This window comes from Silene latifolia, chromosome X, assembly GCF_048544455.1.
Source record: "Silene latifolia isolate original U9 population chromosome X, ASM4854445v1, whole genome shotgun sequence".
NCBI classification, from domain to species: Eukaryota; Viridiplantae; Streptophyta; class Magnoliopsida; order Caryophyllales; family Caryophyllaceae; genus Silene; species Silene latifolia.
The window spans coordinates 272735007-272758852 of NC_133537.1; positions in this window are offsets into that span (position 1 = coordinate 272735007).

The window sequence follows — 23846 nt, forward strand, 5'->3', positions numbered from 1 at the left end:
AACATGAAAGAAGAGGATTAATTACACCCTCATACTTACATGCTAGGTTGTTGACGAGAAATCGACAAAAGTGTAGAAACTTGTTGAGTCGGAAAACTTGATTTAAAACCGTTTTTGTAAAGTAAGGATTGTTGCTTTGTTTAGTGATGGTGGAGTTGGTCGAAATGGTCGATCAAGTGATTTAATGCACGATGACGGTACCAAACAATGTGTAAGGCTCGTATTTTCGATCGGTAGGTCGAAAATACGTGTCGTTTTTTTTATTCGGGAAGTCGAGGTCTAGAATTTTAAGGGAGAAAAGAGGGGACGGACGCTCGCGTACCTTCAAATGGTGCCATTTGAGGGGTATTTATAGAGGATTATGTGGTTGTGTGTGTTTTGAGCGACATGGCCGTATAGGCTACTCGAAGAGGCGCGAGCATGTCTGCGGGTCTTCGAGCTGTCTTGTCACTATCACGCATTTGGAATCATGGTTTGTTCTATCCTAGGTTTTGGATGTCATGATTGTTGTACTTAACCATCAAGTTACCGTGTATACTTAGCATGGAAGGTTTGTGATGTTTGTTTTTTATGTTTGACTTGGTTTGACCCGTTGTTGGAGTCGGGATTTGAATTTGGAGTCGGTTTTTGGTCTGGTGTCGGTTTTGACTCTAGTTAGTGTCATTGCGACTCCGCCATCGTGCATAAAACACTCTAGGTAATTTTGAAATGTTTTGTTTTCGAAATCGTTTTGAGTTTTCCGACGCATAGTTATACAAATTGTCGATCAAACGTAGCGATTCCTAAGAATGTTGTAGTCCGATAATCATCGGGTGTTTGTTGGGGATTCAACAGATACTGGGTATCTACCGTAGAACACAGCCTGTTCCACCGTCATATCCTCCGGACACTTCACCACCTCTAGAAAACTCTTCATCTCACGGTGTCAATTGTCAAGCAGCTTTGGCTCCCCGGTGCCCTCATAGGTAGAGGGGTGGAAGCGAGAAGTGAGGGTGCTCAGCTCATATACATCCATCGGTTTCTCACCTCCCTTACCCACATTCTTGAGTGCCTCCATGAGCGCATCTTGCTGCTCAATCATTCTGGCAATCTCATCAAGACTCATCTCAGTAGCTTGGATGTATGCAGTTGATCTCTTTGGCGGCATTTTAAGCTGATATAACCAAGAAAATGTAAGCACATAGCCTACGGCTCAAAATAAAAAATTCACCCGCCAAAGAAGTACTCGGCCGAGTACTGTGAAGTACTCGATCGAGTAAGGACTACTCGGTCGAGTACTGAGACTACTTGGCCGAGTATTCTACTCCAGTAGCTGACCTCCAAATCATATAAAATATACTCGGTCGAGTACATAAGGTACCCGGTCGAGTATGCCTCACTCGGTCGAGTACCCCTCTTACTCGGTCGAGTGATCATAACCAGAAGGTACTGTTTTAAACACACGAACCAACACTCGGTCGAGTACTTGGTTACTCGGTCGAGTACCCGTCCTGGTCAGCCGAATTATGCAAAACGAGCTACCTATCGACTGAAAAACGTATATAACCATAGATATACCGCCCCTAAACATGTTAGTATTATCCGAAAGCCAAGTAATAACATATAATCATGCCTCAAATACCACAATGTTCAATATATATGCAATCATTTACTTCATTCCATCCAACAACTTCACAAGGAATATATATATATATATATATATATATATATATATATATATATATATAATGCACATAACTTCAATATAGAACGATTCCCCAAGACACCTCCATGGTGACCGACTCAAAGTTATGAGAGACTAAATGCGAATTCGGGACGTCTTCCAAGCCTTTGCGGTAGCTCCAAACAACTCCTACCCGGGTTCATTTTAATTAGACTCCCTATGTTCATTTGGTTCATTGGTTTTAGGTTCCAAAATCATCGCTCTGATACCACTTTGTAACACTCCCATATACCAAGGTGTTTTACCACTCACATCAACATTCTCCTCTTCATTTGCATCAAACTTTTCCCCTATATCTTCTCCAACTTCTTCGTTCTCTTTCTCTCTTACTATTTCAGCGGTTTCATCTTCTTCGGAGTCCATATCAACACCCGAATCCAACATCATGGATAGAGGAGGTCTATTTATAAGACCACCATGACTAACACTTCCTCTGCCTCGTCCTCGAAGTAGGGCAGATCGTTTTATGTGCTTGACAGCAGAGGGTTTTGGTGTAGGTTTGGAAGGGGATTTTTCAAAGGATAATGGACCTCCGGAATCAGCTGCAGCGGAAGTGGGGGAGGAAGCCATTTTCTTTTGGGCAATTATTTTTGGATCAAAGGAGTCTCTGAGTCTTTGAACTTCTTGGCTGAAACCCTTTTTAGGAGGCATTTTTTACGGTTTTGATGAGGAAGTTGAATAGGGTTTTATTTTTGACGGTTTTTTATGAGGAAGGTGAAGATGGTTTTGTTTTTGTTTGAAATTGAAAAAGTGATGAGATAAAGTATGTTGGTTATTATGTTGGGAATTAATTGTTTGGCTGGTTAAAAGGTGATGTGAGTTAAGAGAGTTAGTTGAGTGTATAGGTGAGAGTGAAGAGAAAGGGCCATAGAACCGCCATAGAACCGTCTTACACTAATTTATATATTATTTTAATTAACCCGCCTCGACCTTGACCCGCCATAGAACCGTCGTTAACCACCCCTTGACCCCGTTGACCACCCAAATTAGGGGTTTGACCGAGACATGTTATGGGTATTTGTTGTTGTTGCATGACCGTATTTAGACGGATTTTTAACCCACCTATCGTGACTAACTTGGGCTGGTTTTGGGGTGGTAGTGTCGAGGGTTGAGTGGGAGTTGTAGTGGTGGTAATGGGTGGTGGAATGGGTGGTGATAGGTGGTCGAAAATGGGTGTCAAAGAGGGGAGCAGGGGTTGGTTGTATGTGTCGCGTTTGTTGTTGTTGTCGTCTATTGTTGTTGTTGCTGGTGGTGGTTGCCGGCATGGTTAGGGGGTGCCACGGCTGGTGGTGGCGGTTTTTGGTGGCGTTTTGGGTGTGGGTGTGTGTGTTGGTGTTGTGGTTTGTGTGTCGTGTGTATGGTGGGTGTGAGTTGTTGGTCGTGGACCACCATGGCTGGTGGTGGTCCACGGTGGCAGCGGGGCGTGGTAGTTGTCGGGGATAGGAGTGAGTACGGGTATGAGTCGAGTTTTTAAATAGCTTAAGACAGGTTTTTATTTAATTAATTGAATTCGTATTTAATTAGATTAGATTAGTTAGTAATTAATTATATTTAATTATTATATTTAGGTGACGATTTTTGTGGAAGATTATTATTATTTGGATGCTTATGGAGTTTGCAAAAAGGTAGGTTAATCCTACTCAGTTTTAATATATGTTTGAATGGTCATGCGAGTCGTATTTTAGTGGTCATTGCATTATAACATAATATTGGTTGAGACGATTGGATGAGTCGATAATTGGCATATTGTGTGGTATCTTGCAATAATGTATTTGTCATGTATATTGGATATTATGACGGTTGTGATTGTTTGGTTGTTGTTGCGGAGACGGAAGGCGGTTGGGAGACCGTCTTCCGGTTGAGTCGCCTCTTGGAGCTTCCCACTCCAAGAGGGGTGTGCACATTAATGACTTGAGTTTGGAGGGACTCGTGTAGTTGAGACACGACGCCTGGCAGGGGATTCGGTTGGCTTCCAGACCCGGTATGTCTGGGCGTGTCCCGATACCTATTTGTGGTTGTCGGTATGTCTGGGCGTGTCCCGGTATCGTGGTTATTGTGGGTACGTCTGGGCGTGTCTCGATACCGGAGTGGTGGTTGTTTGATAGCGTTTCTTTCATATCATAGTCATGTTACATATTCAAACACTTGCATCGTGTGACACTTTATTTATTGAAACTGACGTTTGTGTGTCTGTGTAATTGTCACCTATTTCCGGGGTGGCCTGTGTCGATCCATATGATATTTCCGATCATATGGGGAGCAGGTTGAGTACAGGTTTTGCTTGTTGATGTGATCGGGATTCGGGCCGCACTACGGACTCTGGAGTCGAGTACTTAGCTACTAGGTGGATGATATAGTCATAGACGAGTTGTATTTTATTTATCATTTGTTTACGTTTACGGTTTGTAATCACTAAACTTATTTAATTATAATAAATGTTTCTTGATTATATCTCCGATTTACCGCCTCGGGAAACCGAAATGGTAACATCTCCCAATTACCTTGGCCGGGTAAGAAGGGGGTGTTACACCCATAGACCAAGACTTATATCAACGACATTATGAACATACAAGATTTGACCATAGACTTGCGTAGTAGAGAAGCGGTTGGTAAACCCGGGAAGTGGTGGCTTACGGAATTAGATGATGAGTCCTCTGAGAGTTTGATAAGTCCATTTTATATATACTTTAACCCCATATTTTAGCTCTATTTTACATGCTAATTTGCACTAATATTAGTGTTATTGAGCTAATATTGCATTCTAGTTGTATTTGCATGGTTTGTCATATTTTGTAGGTATTTGAGCTTTTAGGAGCATAATTCTACATATTTTGCAAACACTAGAAGCAAGGCTAAATAGAAGAGCATGATAGACCAACCAAGAGATGTTGCATGGATTTGCATGGTAAAAGTTATGGATTAAAATGAAGAAATGAGCCCAAGTATAAAATCAAGTGTTAAAGCCCAAATAGAGAAGATGAGAGAATGCCTTGGATGCTCATCTTAGGATGCTCTTTGGATGCTAATTGTGCAATTAACCGGGTGTTTAAGAAGGAATTAATGGCCAACATGGGATTCTCTAGGCAATTATTCAAGCAATTAAGAGAAAATATTTGGGGTTGACCCCTTGTATTGACTCTAAGTTTCACCCCTCATTTCCTATATAAAGGGTGTAGACTTAAACACTTCCTACACACCTTTACACACATTTTTCCACACATTTTCATATATATTTTAGTCTTAGTTTTAGAATAAAATGCAGGTTAGATTTCCTTTATGTTATTTACATTTCCTTTAACATTTCAATATTGTATTACAATTTCTATTCAAGCATTGTTCTTCAATTCCAATTCCATTTCCGTTTCAAGGTAATTCTATTCCTATTTTTCATTATGTTTAACATTTCAATTGTAGATAAAAGTTCAATCCATAACAACTAATTAACAACTCCCGTCTCTCTATGGTTCGACCCCTACGTACTACATTCATTTGTTTTGCTAGGGTATAAATATTATCTTTGCATAGGTGTGCGATAGCCTATCAAATTTTGGTGCCGTTGCCGGGGAGACGGTTTTGTTTGTTATTAGTCGTTGAATTTTATCTTGTTTTATTTTGTCTCGAGGAACACTTGTTCCTTGAGATCTTCTCACGGTTTCTTCGTAGTTTTAGTGCCTATTTTGTAGGTAATAAACCTTGGCCTTTCATAATGAATTACGAATTCGTCCCACAACTCCAAGATGAGCCTTTTCCTGACTATCTTGCCCGATTCTACTACTTTTGCGATGGTCTCATCTCCCTTGGACATGTCCTCGATAGGGATTACTTGGGTCATTTCGTGCTTGGTGGCATGGATTCTGAGACCCATGGATTGGCTCTAAAGTTGAGTAATGGGAGTCTCTACTACATGATTGGGCCGGAACTTTGGAATTTCTTAGATTTCATGACTTCCGAACGTCGGGTATTAGCACGCCAATTCCATTATTGGCGCATCGAAGAGGAGCTTAAAGTGTTACAGGCTCATTTGGAAAAAAAATCTCAAGAGAAACCAAGACGACGTGAGCCTATCTTCTCTCATTTAGCTTTTCTACCTCTCCAATGTGAGTCTTTTCAATCTAATGATTTTGAATTATTAGACGACGATGATGATAGTCCGACTTTTTCTTCTAAAAGTCCCCCTAATGTCATTTCAATTGAAAATTTAGAGACTCATGTTGATGACATTGACCTTGTAGTAGATAACACACTCACCATGGATGATGTTAGGCCCGAATATAATGAAAAGGATGAGGTTTTACCCGAGACCTTAGACCCCTTTGAAAATCCTTTTGTGGAGGATGTGGTTGACCTTTTTAAGGTTGATGGAGGACTTAGTGATGCTAATATAGAAGTTAAGTGGGATGAACCCCCCCCCCATATTTGACGAGTCCTACCTCTTAGAGTTTTCATACCACCAATTTGAGACCGTTTATGATTATAATTTGTGCACTAACGGTTATTTTATGGTCTTAAACATGATGCTCCTTCTCTTGCTGACGAGGGGAGTACGGTGGTTCTATTTGAAATCTCTCATGGGCAATTTGATAAGATTAATCATTTATTGTCTTTGATCTTTCATGCTTATATCTTATCAATTGCTTACATATGCTTGTGTATTGCTCGTGCGCAGGAATATGAGCAACTTCTAAGGGCGTTGACATGCTTTTTAGAGGACATTGGATATTCATTTCGGGAATCTCTTTTATTTGTTTTTATTTTTAATTTTCCGCAATTTAATGTTTTCGTAGAATTAGAAATAAAATTACTAGACTTGACGGTGTCTATTTTTGTGTTTTGCAGGTGAAAAATGAAGAAAAAGAGTCTCGATGAGGTTATGCACGCTTCCCCATGCACAAAACCCCGTTCGGGGTCGTAACCTTCATCAACGAGACAGAATAAAGAATTACGGAGAAAAGTCAAATTTGGCCTAAACTTGGTCAACCCCGATCGGGGACGCAACTTTTTCCGAAATATATATATATATATATATATATATATATATATATATATATATATATATATATATATATATATATATATATATATATATATATATATATATATATATATATATATATATATATATATAGAGGCAAGATCCGGTGAGTTTGCCACTTTTCGTGAGTTTCCCCCGCATATATAAGCAAATGAGTTGACAAAACCCAATTATCAAAAATTTAGCCGTCATAATCGCCGCTTTCTCTCTCTTTCTCCCCCTTTTCTCTCTCGATAAACACTGTTTCATCAAAAAAATCAAGCGAATTTTTTTCATCGTTCTTCAAATTTTGATCAACAAATTTGATCAAGAAATTCATCAGTTCTTCAAATTTGATCAATAATTCGTTCATTATTTTGATTCTTTCAATTAAAACTATCAATTTGTTCATCAATTTTTCGAAATTTGATCCACAATTCTCCGAAAACCCTAATTCTTCAAATTGATGAAGGTATTGATATTTCTTCCTATTTCGAATTAATAATCGAATAATTTCAGTAATTGAATCAAATAACAAATTTCGCCTTAATTTACGTGTTTTTCTAATAAAATTCAGCTTCAACGATCTTGAATTGACGATCAAACGCTTACTATGATTGATAATAATGCCGATAATCAAACAACGATGAATTCAGGTATAAATTTGTGACATAATCTTGATATAAAAACGTTGTTATTACGTTGATAAGTTTTTTGTTCAAATTGCGATTGCATGTAAGTTGTTTTCATATTGTTTTCATAACAAGTAATTGCATGTAAAGTTTAATGTAATTGCATGTAGGTTTTCATTCATGATATCATTCAATATCTAGTATTTGAATAATTGGATTACAATAATACAATAATCGCCTTACAAGTATTAAAATAACTTTGTTATTACATTAAAATAATCGCATTAATACTACTTTATATGAATCGATAGAATAATTGCATTTGTATAATACAATAACTGCATTATAACGTTAAAATAATTGCTGAAACAGAGATTGTTTTTTCCTAATAAATACTACTTTATAGGAACTGACAAAAAAATCCTTACAATAACTACTCTTTAATAATGAAATAACTTTGATCTTACATTAAAATAACTGTGTGTGCATTGTGGTGGACTAGGCTACCAATTTCACTAAAACCCTTTCCCCCTCTGATAGAATAATTGCATTTGTATAATACAATAATCGCATTATAACGTTAAAATAATTTTGTTACTGATTGTGTTTTTCATAATAAATACTATTTTATAGGATCTGACAAAAAAATCCTTACAATAACTATTCTTTAATAATGAAATAACTTTAATACTACATTAAAATAACTGTATGTGCGTTGTGGTGGACTAGGCTACCAATTTCACTAAAACCCTTTCCCTCTCTGATAGAATAATTGCATTTGTATAATACAATAACTGCATTATAACGTTAAAATAATTGCTGCTGCAGAGATTGTTTTTTTCATAATAAATACTACTTTATAGGATCTGACCAAAAAATCCTTACAATAACTACTCTTTAATAATGAAATAACTTTAATACTACATTAAAATAACTGTGTGTGTATTGTAGTGGACTAGGCTACCAATTTCATTAAAACACTCCCCTCTCTGATAGAATAATTGTATTTGTATAATACAATAATCGAAATATAACGTTAAAATAATCTGCTGCTGCAGAGGTTGTATTGTTTTGTTTTGTATAGAATCTAAGATATTGAAATTAATAATACCATAACAGTTCTCTTGTTTTAATGTTTCCAGGCATTGAAATTAATACTACCAATGCAACAACTTTTTCTACACCTACTGTTGCGTCTGAAACAGGAGAAAATACTATCCATAATCTGGGATTGAGATATACTCCAGGTGGCAGTGAGGAGTGGAATAGGATGGTAGAAAATGGTTTCAAACCTGCTCTGGGGTTAATGTTTGTAAAGCTGGAGGAGGCAATAGAGTTTTACAATTTATATCTTTGTGGCTTGTGGTTTCATACCAAGGAAGTACACACAAACAAGATTCCGTGATGGTTTGATAGACAAAAAATCAATGGTCGCAATGGACATGGATTCAAAGAGGATCGCAAAAAACTCAAACTGTTGTTGAATTTGAAAACACAGAAGAAAAAAAAAAAGAGGAAAAGGTCTCGTAGAGCCAAAGAAAACAAAAATAACAAGATTTGGTTGCAAGGCAAAAATACGGTTTTGTCTTTGTATTCAATGACCTTAAGGAGCTAATAGGGTATGCTATTGATACCTTTTATGAAGGTCATAATCACAAGCTCTGCTCACTCAAAGAACGGGAATTCGAGGAAAAACGTAAGAACACTTAACCTTTACATGAAGCAGACAATTGTTAACAATTGTAAACTCAACATCGGGGCTACCAAGACTTTTAGAATTCTGGCGGAACAATCAAATGGGTATGCAAACATTGGTGCATCTCTCAATGATTTCAAGAACTTCAAAAGAAATATTAAATGTTATATAGGTGAGAATGATCTTGACATGATTCTCGATTATTTAAAGGCGCTTTCTCAATCGCAAGATGGCTTTTACTATGCTTACCAAGTTGATGAGGATAATTGTTTGGCTAAACTCTTTTGGGCAGATGCACAAGCAAGAATGAATTATTCCTTGTTTGGGGACACCATCACCTTTGATCCTACTTACGGTACTAACAAGTACCGCATGGCCTTCACCCCATTCACTGGTGTTGACAACCACAAAAAATCGGTGACTTTCTTTGCACTTGTCGATCATGAGAACGATGGGTCATTCATTTGGGTGCTTAAGAAGTTCCTTGATTGTATGGGCAACAAGGAACCTCGGTGCATTCTTACCGATCAAGATCCGCAATTAAACTCGGGGTGCGTTCGTATTCAAGCAAGCAAGACATCGCTCTTGCATGTGGCATATAATGAAAAAACTTACCGATAAAGTTGAGTCACGGATTTGTAAGGAGACTGACTTTGTTGAGCGGATATGCGGAGTTGTTTGGGATCGACTTGGAACCCATTGAGTTTGAAGAAAAATGGACTCAAGTGATTAATGACTTTGAGTTGAATGATAATACTTGGTTGACATACATGTATGGCAAAAGGCACAAATGGATACCGGCTTACTTTAGGGATTTGCCTTTAGTCGCCTTTTGAAGACTACACAAAGATCGAGAGAGTCAAAACAGTTATTTCAAAAGATTTGAGAGCATAGACGGCACACTTGTAGAATTTTGGTTGCGTTTTCAGAGTGCAATGGAACAACAACGCTATAATCACGATTTCTTGATTTGCAAGTGTGACACATTGCCACAGGTTTCTTCTAAGACAATGATTGAAAAACATGCCTCTAAAATCTACACACATACTGTTTTCTATGAGTTCCAAGAGCAAGTGCAAATGGCTCCCTGTTCGTGTGCCGTTGTTGGGTTTTCGAAAGCAAGGAAACATGCACATTATAAATGTTGAAGATGCCTACAGGAAGCATAGAGTATTTCAGGTTATTCAATTTTATAAACATAACTGTCTTTTTACTTTAACATACAATAAGCGTGATAAAAGAATACAATAACCGTCTTTTACCATTACAATAATCATGTGAAAACTATACAATAATCACAATTATGCTTTACAATAATTGATGTAGAGTTTATTTGCAATTGTTCTGATTTTTTTCCATAAATATATTAATTTGATAATGCTTTACAGTAATTGATAATGCTTTACACTTGCCAATTTGTTACAATAATCAAGGATATGCTTTAAAATAATTGGGGAAGAGCTTTACAATAATCAGATACATGAGAGCTTTAAAATAATCAGAGGTATGCTTTACAATAATTGGGCAAACGCTTTACAATAATCAGCTACATAAAAAGCTTTAAAATAATTGCATTTGATCATTTGAATAAATTAATAATCATGTGAAAACTACTTTGTAACATTATATTAAACATAAAAAAACTGAAGGACTTCTACCTTGGTGTTAATTGCTAGTCTGCATAAAATAATTCATGTTGAACTATATAATAACTATGATTGCCTTTTAAAATAACTACACTGTGCATGCAGGTTGCTCACAATAACGAATCAAAGGAAACAACATGTACGTGCAAGATGTTTGAGAGGAAAGGAATCCTTTGTAAACACATTATATGGATTATATCAGGAAAAGGACTGCAAAGCATACCGGAGCAGTACATCGAAACTAGATGGACGAAGAAATCATATAGAAAGCCTTTGTATGGACTGGATGGAAAGTTATTGCAAGACTACGATCCCACTGATTTGAGAAAATTGGAATTATCAAGGGTATGGTCAGAGTTTTATGCAACAATAAGTGTTCTTAACTCGATGCACGATAATCAAATCAAGGAGCTAAGTTTGATGCTTTTACAATTCCGAGAGAAAATAAATCCAACCAAAGAGAGCTTGACAAAGGATCAAGAACTGGAAATGCTCTTAGGTTGTTCAAAGAAAATCAAATATTCTTGTTCTTCCACCCAAGATTGCAAAAAACAAAGGAAGCGGCATGAGAATGAAATCAAACAAGGATAAGGCAATTGAGAAGGCGAGCAAACCGAAGAGGCTATGTAATAAGCGCAAACAAATGGGACACCATGACAAGAAAGAAACTGTCCAAATCCGTTTGTTGAGCATGCTTTGGAGGAAGAAGATGAAGAGGAAAACGAAATGGAGGATGAAGATGAAGAAGAAGAATGAAAAATGAAAAAATGCATTACGCTTTAAAATAATCAAGATTACGTTTTAAAATAATCCATATTATGCTTTACAAATAACCGCAAGATTGCAAAATAATTGTGTTAGACTTTTTTACAAGTAATCAGGGGTATACTTTACAATAAGTGTGTTAGACTTTTACAATAATCAAAGTTATGCTTTACATTAATTGATGTTGAATTTTTTTGCAATTGTTCTGATTTTGTTCATTTAATAATACCTTGCGCTATTACAATAATCATGTGAAAACTATACAATAATCACAATTATGCTTTATATATTTCCATAAATATATTAATTTGATAATGCTTTACAGTGATTGATAATGCTTTGCACTTGCCAATTTGTTACAATAATCAAGGATATGCTTTAAAATAATTTGGGAATAACTTTACAATAATCAGATACATGAGAGCTTTAAAATAATCAGAGGTATGCTTTAAAATAATTGCATTTGATCATTTGAATAACTGAATAATCATGTGAAAACTATACAATAATCACAATTACGCTTTATAATAATTGATCTTTGAGTTTATTCGCAATCGTTCGATTTTTTTTTTTTTCCATAAATATATTTATTTGATAATGCTTTCTGTGATTGATAATGCTTTGCACTTGCCAATTTGTTACAATAATCAAGGATATGCTTTAAAATAATTTGGAAAGAGCTTTACAATAATCAGATACATGAGAGCTTTAAAATAATCAGAGGTATGCTTTAAAATAATTGGGCAAACGCTTTACAATAATCACTACATGAAGGTGATAGAATAATTGCATTTGATCATTTGAATAACTGTCTAGAGATATTACAATATGACTTAAAGGCATTACAAAAACACTAACTTGTTGATCAACCAATGATGACTACATCAAATTTGTTCAAACAATCAATAACAGCTATCTAAACATTAGATTATCGAACAAATCCATCTAGAATTGTTTGCTAAATCCATCTATAATCAATCAATTGTTCTTTTATGTGTTTCGCCGAGAAGGACCATTAACGGCTGTTGTTTTAACCCTTTTCTTCCCTAATCTTCTGAATTTTATAACTTCTTTCTCTACTTCCGATATTCTCACTTTGAAAGTTCCCACTTGTTCCAAAAGAGATGCTCTTGACTCGTTGACATCTGACATCAACAAAATAGCAACCATCTCAAGCCATATAGGAATCCTCTCACATTTCTTGTTAACCACATACAATCCTTGCTCGTGCTTCCCTTCATATGTGAGCATGTGAAACATTGTGTAAAATCCCGATTCCTTATCACCCTTGATAGTCGCTTTCCATTCAAAATCAACATTCACGAATGTAAATGTGTTAATGACAACTCCTTCTTTTGCTGTTTTCCTTGTCTCCAAAAAGTCAGAAAAACAATTAACCTACAGCATGTACAAAAAAAAGAAAGAATTAGAAAGCACGACTATACAATAACAAGTTTAAAACAATACAATAACTTTGTTACAACAATACAATAATTCTGACTGAAAATAGCATTTGTATATGATCAGGAGTTAGAAAAACGTACTGCAATCTTTGCAAGTCTGTAAAAATCGGATTTTTCCCAATCTTTATGCGACGTATGGTCCAGCACATCAACCGTCTTGTTCATAAAGTTCACACAAACACAAAAGTAGTACTTCTCTAAAGACAACGGGATGAAGACAAGGTCCACATCGATCTCAGAGTTTACAACATTTTCACCTAAAAATGGGACCAAGATCGCACAACCTTGTCTTTTCTGGCTGTCGATTACATCATCACTATCCGCTTGCTCTAGCATCTCTTCAAAGATTTCCTATAAATACCATAAAGCGTTAATAAAATTGAAGATAAATGATTAAACATTCTACAAGAATCGAACAATGAAAAAAGATCATACCATATGTTGTGTCCCAAGGAACATCATCATTGGCGCTTCTTTCTCCTTAACCTCCATGAAATTCAAGACAAGCGACCGGGCGGCTATTACGCGCAACTCGGTGTAATCATCGGGCTTCGTAGAAAGAATATCGAGACCTATCCAAGATAGCATTGCCCATGAAAAGAAGTTCACCGCAAAGGAGTTAAAAAAAAAAGCTTAGTAAATTTTAAAAACAATATTTAAAAAATAACTACTAAAGAACAATAAACGAGTTTTTCATAAAACAATAACTATGTTAATGTAATACAATAATCGATTATTGTACTACATTAACATAGTTATTGTTTTATGAAAACTCAGTTATTGTAATTGTAAAAAAACATAGAATAATTGAACTTGTAGAATACAATTATTAGAATAATCACACAAACTTGTTTCTCATTGAGTTTGGAGAAAAATGAACATACTCATCTGCAAGATTGTAATCATCCAAGAAACAATAATCAACAACTTGTTTCTTCTTGCTTGGCATAGCGCGTGTATATCTGTTGTTAGCCCTCATAACTTTTGAAACAACAACAAGATTTGTATCTGCCTTGCCCACGGTTTATTGAGCAGCCAAGACCATCGAGTTCGGTCTACTACCACGGCTGATCTAATCATCCCAGCGCTCATAGGTGTACCGGGCATACTCTTTTTCCTAGGCCCCGGAGTACCTACACCATCATCGGTTCCTCCGCCATAACCCTAAGAGCTTCCAAAGCATCGCTTTACCCTTGCCGCTTCCAACTCGGCTAGCCTACGCTTCTCAAGCAAAACAGTGACAAAGGTGCCTTTGTCTTTGTAAAAACATCAACCAAATCCAACAATTCTTTCCTAATTTTGTTGATATTGGCTAAAACCAAGATGGCGACTATCTCGGCTCTATATATGATCCTTTTCAATGGGTCATGCAACTCAGATTTGAACAACTTCCCAAAGATAAAACATCATATGAATCATGACAAAAACACCACAATCCAAATTAAGGACCCTTCCGATTTCCACCCAAAAGCCACATTTACAAATTTGAAATTGCGGACCTCACTGCCTCTTTCAAAACCTTTCTTGACAAGATAACTACCAAATATTTCAACCTGGTTACATTTTTAAATCAAAAATCATCACTAAAGAACAAGAAAAATAACTAAAAGAAGTAGATGAAAACAAAAACTTATAATAAGGTACATACAATAGAGTTGGTAGCCAACACCCAGATACTATCTTCAAAATCATCATATACACGATTGTCAAGATAGTCCACAGTCTTCCCCACAAAGTTAATAACAACACAGAAAAAATGATCTCCAAAATGAACAGGAATAAAAACCTGGCATGATAAAACAGACGTACATAAACCTTTGCTGTTCTCAACGATAAATATAATCAACAGAAGAAAGAAAGAACAGAAAGAATTGGAAAAATTACCAAATCGGCACCAATGTCAAGAGAACCTTCGCTGTTCTCAATGACAGTGTCCCAAACATTAGAAATTTCCTTTCTGTATAAATCTTTCTCATCATCAGCAGCTTTGATAAGCTTAAACAAAGAAGCCTATGAAAAATATTACCACACGATAAGAGAAAATGAAATATCACAACAAAAACAGCTTTCATAATACAATAACTGATTTTTCATAATACAATAACATTGTTATTGTAATACAATAATCGATTATTGTATTACAATAACAATGTTATTGTATTATGAAAAATCAGTTATTGTAACTTGTAAAAAAGACAAAATAATTGAACTTGTATAATACAATAACTGAAATACAGTATTAGAATAATCACAGAAACAATAAACAAAATTGAAGAATAGGAAAATTGAAGAATAGGAAAAACTGTTTTTTTGAATAAAATAACAAACTAATATACTTTACAATAATCAAGTAACTACAATAGAATAACTGTCATAACCATTGTAAATTTACTGAAACAGAAATATATTAAAAAAATTTCACATACCGAATGACTTGTACAAAAAAAACTTCTTGTGGGGGATAACCCTTTCCCAACCTTGACCACCATGTCATTAAGTAAGAATGACCAGCAATCAATCACGTTCGATGTGATCATAGTCTTAGCAGACAATGAAATAATGTCATCTCGAGTTAACATGTGATGAAATGAAAACACAACCAAATCCTCCCTGCCACATGAAAACAAATTATATAGTAGATATATTAGCAAAAAAAGAAAAAAAAAAAAAGAGGGACCAAAAAACATATAATGCTTACCCAATTCGTAGGTCATGATCGTGGGGTAAAACAAGTAATCAAGTACAGTCTTCCTCCGCATTAAAATAGGAGCAAAAAGCTCCTTGTACTTGCACAAAAAAACAGAAACTACAATCAAGATCATCAGGATTGGGTGATTCACAATCTAAATCACACCCTATACCACAAATCCCAAAAAACGTATGCTCGGGCATAACGTCCGAATGCAAGCAAGTAAGCACTTATAAAGAATTATCTTGGATTCTATCCCCAACAACACCCTCGTTGACAACTTTGTTAACAACGTCATCCACACTACTCAAGTCCACAGCTTCATTCTCAACATCAATATTATCAATGCCGTCATCAGTTGGCACCTCCTCATTCGGTTTCTCAACCGCATCGTGGACCTTATTTTTACCTTTCTCCCGAGAATAAACCACCTTATATTTTTCGGGATCAAACGCAAAACCCCCATTCCTTTCATCTTTTCCCTTTTCATGCTCCCCCTTTTCATGCTTCCCCTTTTCATGCTCCTTACAAAAACTTTCATACAACAAGAAGTTTACTTCCCTTTGTTTCATTTCCTCAGCTTTTTCACAAATAAAATTGAAATATTTAGTGAACAAAGAATCATCGTCACTAATGAAAGCAAGAGTCGAAGAAAGCGAAGTGGGCTGTCGAAGAATCTTCAATGTTGAAGAACCACACTCCTTCCCCATCGCTTCCTTCCGTTGCGTGTACAAATGGAGAAATATCTCAACATCCCTCTTCATCATCAAAAGATGTGCTTGGGAAACCTAAGAAAAAGAAAAAAAAAATGAATAATTATACTAAGTCTTTACAATAATTATACTAACTCTTTACAATAATTGTCCTAAGTCTTTACAATAATTGTCCTATTCTTTACAATAATTGTACTAAGTCTTTACAATAATTGTCCTAAGTCTTTACAATAATTATAATAAGTCTTTACAATAATTATAATAAGTCTTTACAATAATTATACTAAGTCTTTACAATAATTGTCCTAAGTCTTTACAATAATTGTCCTAAGTCTTTACAATAATTGTCATAAGTCTTTACAATAATTTACAATAATTGGAAAAATAACTGCTACAAAACTTTAAAATAGCTACACTACACCTTTACAGTAACTACACAAAAATGATTGAAAGAATGATTGGAACTTACATCAGCGGCCTTTGCTCGAATAACATCATCAGTATCAAAACAGTCAGGCGAGTTCGGATACTTTTTCCCTGTGTTCGGAGTTTATCAACGATGCACACACCTCGTGACTTTTGCTTCTCTTAAGCGTTTGCAGACAGGATACACACCATTGACATATTCCCCATTACCTAGCGAACCAGACTTGAGCTCTGAAATACACCTACTAACAAAATACTTCTCATCCCAGTGCTTGATAAGAGGAGTCTCAGAAGACATTGTTTCTTCCTTAAAAGACAAACGATGGAAGTATGCCACCATAACAACAAGTATGCAACCACGCAAAGTAGAGAACCCAGTTCTACACTGCTCAACACTTGCGACTAATTTATCAAACACATACCCACACCAATCCAAATGGTGGATACGTGAAACATCTTGCACCGCTTTAAGAATTGTAAAGTCAATTCCATAATTTGAAGGGGGAGCAAGGACAATGGACATAGCATAAAGCACAAAATGACCCAAATTCATCTCCCCCATCATCCCCCAAATCGTAATTGAGATAAAAGCAGGGATAGTAACATAATTTGTCCCTTCTACGTTAAACTTCTTAGGAACTCGGCTTTCAACGTTTCTTGTGAAGACAATACACTATGTCCAGTATAAACAACCTCAACCTTATCACCACCATTTGGCAATCCAAAAACATCACACACATCATCTTTTGTGAAGAAATTTGACATCTCTTGCTTTAAAAATATGAGCGAGTAGCATTAAAGTGTTTTACAAACAATGGTATAACACCCAATGGTATCTTTGGTCACTTTAAAATCAAGCAAACCACCAAATCCGATCTCAATGATGACCTTTTTTGATTTGGACCAAGTTGTTTTACCAGTTAACCAAACCATTAGGACGCATATGACTCACTTTAATGTTTGAAGCACCGAAAATGGAAAATCAAGCAAAAATTAAAAAGAGTAACACATCAAATAAAGAGAAACTCATAACAAGGGGGCAGCACACATATACTCACATGTTCAATTTTGAAGTTCCGGGAACCTTCATCGAGCTTCTTTTTTGGAAAATTTACTTTTGAGCGTTTCAAATCATCTTTATTACCATCTTCGGGCTCCTGCTACGTTTAGGACCCATTTGTTTGTATCGAGCAAAGAATACAAAATTATCAGAATAAACACAAAAATATGACAACAACTAATACAATAACTGAGTTTTAATAATACAATAATCAAAGATACAAGAATCAATAACTGGACTTGAATAAAATGATAACTAAATAATACTACGTATAGAATAACTAAGTTACTATATTACAATAACTACCACAATACATTACAATAACAACATCAATATATTACAATAACAAACTTTTCATATCAAAAAAACTGGACTTGACTAAAAGCTGACTTTTAAAGATCAATATCTAAAACAATACTCATTACAATAACAGATTTTCTAAATTACAATAACTAGCACAAATACATTACAATAACAACATCAATATATTACAATAACACAAATAATTCCAAACAAACACACATTATGTTCATTAGAATGTACAGAATTCAAGAAAAAAAAGAAAAACACGAAGAAAAGATACAAAAAATGAAAAAATGAATTACGAAACCCTAAATTATGCGGAAAAATTGAAAAAATTAATTTAACAACAAAAACAAAACAAAATTAAACTATATACTAAACAAAATGAAGAATAAACACAAAAAAACAAAAGAAAATCAAGTAGAAAACAAGAAGAGGAACCGAAAATCGAGTATCAAATCAGCGGAAATTGAGCACAATAACTGAAGTTCAATTGAGTTCATTGATTACCTGTTGAGAGAAACCGAAAATGGAGTAGAAGGACGAACAAATTGAGCACAATATACTGAAGTTCAATTGATAAACCGACGAACTAAAGCGATTTAACGAAAGCGACGAACAGAAAGCGACGATGAATGCAGAGAGAGTGAAGCTGAATAACGAAAATATGAGAGAGAGAGAGAGAGAGAAAGATAGAGAGAGAGTGAAACTGAATGAAAAAAGTGGGAAAAAGAAGTTCAAGTGTCAAAAATTTACTTTATATATGAGATGTTAGATTAAATCTCAAACCACATATCTTATGTTAGATGAATGGTCCAGATTTAGAGGGGTAACTCACCAAAAGTACCCTAACTCATTTGATCCTATTTATATATATATATATATATATATATATATATATATATATATATATATATATATATATATATATATATATATATATATATATATTGCCAAATCGCATGCAAACATTATTCTTTCATCAAACTTTCAATTTTTGGCCCTTTTCTTGAATTGTTGATGCATGGAAGAGCCCCCCGTATACATGCTAGCTTGGGGGAGGCTAGCAAGTCTAGTAAGTTTTCTTTGTTTTGCACTTTAGTTTATTTCTCGCAACCCATTAAATATGACCTCTTGTCCTTCCTGTTTATGTGCTTTGTGCCATTTTTATGGTTTAGTTGGGTAATTTAATTGTTGGCACATTGAGGACAATGTTGTGTTTAGCTTGGGGGGAGATTGCATTCCCATATTAGTTAGTTTGCATTTAGTTAGTGCAGATTTAGTGAGAATTTTTGAAAAATTTGTGTGAATTTTTGCTTCTAATTCTTTGCTTGTCCTACTTATGCCCTCTTGCATATCCTAATGATTGCTTAAGCTAATGATTTATTCTTATTTGAAGAATTTTGCTACATGGGGATGTCTTGACATAGTAGGTGGGAGATGAAAAATGAACCAAATACGCTTGATCTTGACTTTTGGCAAGCTACAAATGGTAAGGTAGAACCTCTTTGGATCGATGTATCCATATCCGGTCTCTCTTAGGTGAGTGTAGGTCTCCTTATGGTGTGTGTTACATCAAAATGCACAAGTATGGTTCTCATTTCATCTCTTTATAAGCATGCATTTCATTTGTTTAGCATTTTGGAGCCATTCACATGATAAAATTGCATTTTTGACCCCTCACGAAAATTTATCCTTAGCTACATCATTACAAATTGCCTACCTTGTTAAGCTAGTAGCTTTGTTTAGTGGTATTTGGGTGCTCATTTGGGATTTGTTCTAATGTGTAAAGTCATGTGAGCTTGGTCTTAATGCTATGAAAAAGAAAAGAAATGAGAAGAAAATGAAAGAAGAAAAAGATAGAAAAAAAAAGAGAGATTTGTATTGAAATGAGAAAAATGATGAAAAAGAAAAGCATGAAACGAAAGAAAAGAAGCATAGTTTATATTGTGAAAAAAGAAGAAGAAGTTGTTGTGAGAAGCCCTTATGCATTATTCATATATTTTGAAGAGTGTTCTTATGTTTTGTATCGTATTCTTGGGTTAGTTTTGGGATTGAGCATCCTTACATTTGGTAGTTGCTAGCTTGACATTAGCTCCACAATCCATAATTCATTTGTTTTCCTTTCTTACCCATTACTTATTTACCTTCTTCTTACCCTTTGCTTCTTTTACATGCTTGCATTTGATTGTTTTGGCTTATTAGTTTTGAAATGTTTACCATATTAAATTGCGGGCACATTCTTATAAGTCGAGGATAGTTGAATGTTTATTCACAAAAATGTCCTTTCACATATAAAAGAGTGTGAGTGCACTGTGAGAGTCCACAAGTCAAAAGATCACGCAAGAGCTTAAAGGTTCGTTCAAAGTCTCTCATGCTACGCCGTCATGTAAATCTCATCCGTGTTCTTGCTTTATTCCTTTGCCCAAGTTGTTTCGGGTTTTTAAATTATTATGCATAGCTTGTTTTGGGATATTGTATTGGATGAGATATGGTTTCTTGCTTGGGGACATGCAAGAGTTTAGCTTGGGGGAGTTTGATAAGTCCATTTTATATACACTTTAACCCCATATTTTAGCTCTATTTTACATGCTAATTTGCACTAATCTTAGTGTTATTGAGCTAATATTGCATTCTAGTTGTATTTTCATGGTTTGTCATATTTTGTAGGTATTTGAGCTTTTAGGAGCATAATTCTACATATTTTGCAAATACTAGAAGCAAGGCTAAATAGAAGAGCATGATGGACCAACTAAGAGATGTTGCATGGATTTTTATGGTAAAAGTTATGGATTAAAATGAAGAAATGAGCCCAAGTATAAAATCAAGTGTTAAAGCCCAAGTAGAGAAGATGAGAGAATGCCTTGGATGCTCATCTTAGGATGCTCTTTGGATGCTAATTGTGCAATTAACCGGGTGTTTAAGAAGGAGTTAATGGCCAACATGGGATTCTCTAGGCAATTATTCAAGCAATTAAGAGAAAATATTTGGGATTGACCCCTTGTATTGACTCTAAGTTTCACCCCTCATTTCCTATACAAAGGGTGTAGACTTCAACACTTCCTACACACCTTTACACACCATTCCATATACATTTTTTACATAATTTTCTCTCTAAGTCTTAGGTTAGTTTAGTCTTTAGTTTAGTTTAGTTTAGTTTAGATTAGAATTACTTTTAGTTTTATGTTACAAACATTTTACCTTAAGCATTTCAATATAATTTCCATTCAAGTTTATTTACAATTTACATTTCAAGTATTGTTCTTCCAAGTTCCATTCCCATTTCCATTGCAAGGTAATCCTATTCATATTTTTATTATGTTCGTCATTTCATTTGTCATTAGTTTAGTTTGCATTTACATTATGTTAGAGTAGTTTCATTTGTCTAAGGAGCAAGGGGGGTCATGCATGTTTAAGTAATATGTAAATGTCAAAATGAGGATAAGTTAATATTGTCTAATTGTTTCTATCATATGTTTGCGCCACAATGTTTAATCTTTGGTTATTGGCCGTAATCGTAGATTAAGTTTGTTAATTCATTCTATAAGTCGAGAGGCACGGAATCGGATTAGACTAAGCATGTGTAGTAGGACGGCCTAGTCATAAACGAGAGTTTCTCTAGGACCCAGTCTATGGTTGACACTAATATCGTAAAGTGGGTGTCTTTAAGCCTAAAAATTTATCATAAAATCAACTTCCTAACTTGACATGAGCATTTACATAATTAGCATGTGTGACCTGACCTCCCTAGACATTTTCTTTATTATTTTTTTTATCATTACATCAAACCAAACCAATCAATCAACCGTTAACCTACCGAGATAAAAGTTCAATCCATAACAACTAATTAACAACTCCCGTCTCTCTGTGGTTCGACCCCTACGTACTACATTCATTTGTTTTGCTAGGGTATAAATATTATCTTTGCATAGGTGTGCGATAGCCTATCAGAGTACTTTATGAGTATTGGGCGTTGAACTTCGAGACGCAGTTCTCTTTTAGGTGGAGTGAATATAACAATTGGGAATCTAAATAAAGAAAACGAGCGTAGTATGTATATAAGTAGCGTATGAGTAAACATATGAGTATAAGAGAGGGTATACAATAAAGGAAAGTGTGAGCTTGGTGAGAGAGATGAGAATCATATTGGCATAATGGGAGTAACGATGACGCTAAGAACCTCGAGAGAGTACTTGAGAATCGGTGATGAGATTTCAGAGAGTACTTGGAAAGGAGAGAGAGTGAGGTGAACTTCGGGGACGAAGTTCATTTTAAGGGGGGAAGACTGTAATACCCCGTAGTTTCTAAGGCTGACACTGTTGGAATATATGTCCTCCGACAATAATGCGATCACAATTGTCGATCATATTGATCACATGTTTAAATCTCATTTTAAGAATACGTAAGGGATGATTCATTTTATAGTCAACTGATCAACATTAATCGGTAACGATTGGCTTGCTAGAGTTTGACGTTACTGTCGTGGGACGGTGGTGGTCAGTTGATCCCTTAAGGTCACACCTAAAGGATGATGCCCTTATCTATAAAGTTGTTTAATTGTATGACGATGCAAGTTGATCAATTCCTTAAAATTGAACAATTCGATTTGTGAGAGAGAATAATTATCTTATTGTAATGGGATTAAATAAGATTTATTTTAATAATAAAATGCTTTGTTACTAAAATTGTTTATTGTTTGAGAAACAATAGAGATAAGAATGAATGGTCAATTATAATTACAAGATGTTGTGAATTATAATTGCATGACCCATTTTATTTATGTGATCAAGTATCACTAGTCAATTTACTGGATGTAATTTAATTAATTCATGAAATGATATTTATGTGATAAATATGCATTAAATTAATTAATAACGTGTATCATACTACATGTGACATATTGTGTGACAATTGACAAATTGACAAAATAAAATGGTGGTCCATATTATGAGTAAACCGAAATGGAGGAAGAGTTAGTGGGTTGTGGTTATTTTATTTTATGTGATAAAATAAAACAATGATGCCTATACTTAATAGCCTTACACACCTACTCACTTGAGAAGAACAAAAGTAAAAAGAAAAAGACCATGCATTGGTCTTAAGACCTCCCTCCAGTTTTGTGGAATATAGGAGAGAATTTTATTCTCTTCAATTAAACATATATTCACACACATGCAAAAAGTCTCTCTCTCTCTCTCTCTCTCTCTCTCTCTCTCTCTCACATGTTCATCTTTTTCCTTCATCAAAACATGAGATTTTTGATTGAAATTGTTCATAGAGATTACTAAAATTATTAATGTAATATATGAGTGTTAGTAATCATTTTTAAGGTAAACTACTAAACTAATATCTAGCTAATATTATTTAGTGGGGATAAGGGATAATCTTGGGTGCAATCAAGAGGAGAATCTCTACTTTGGGATTTTGGAGGATCATCCTTACATTCATTATAACTCAAGAACTAACAAGTAGGAGATCTTGTTGGTGCCCAATATGACCGAAAATTTGTTGGTGAGAAAACGATTTTCTCATCTTTTGTTATTAAGTTTGCATGCATAAGATTTAATTAATTTTATGACTAAATTAATTTTGAAACATATATGAATATGTTGTATAATGAGATATAGATTTCCAACAAGCGGTATCATGAGCCTTGGTTGTTTGCATGCAAATCGGTTATAGTTTTTCCGAGTTATACGATTAACATATAAAACTTGTA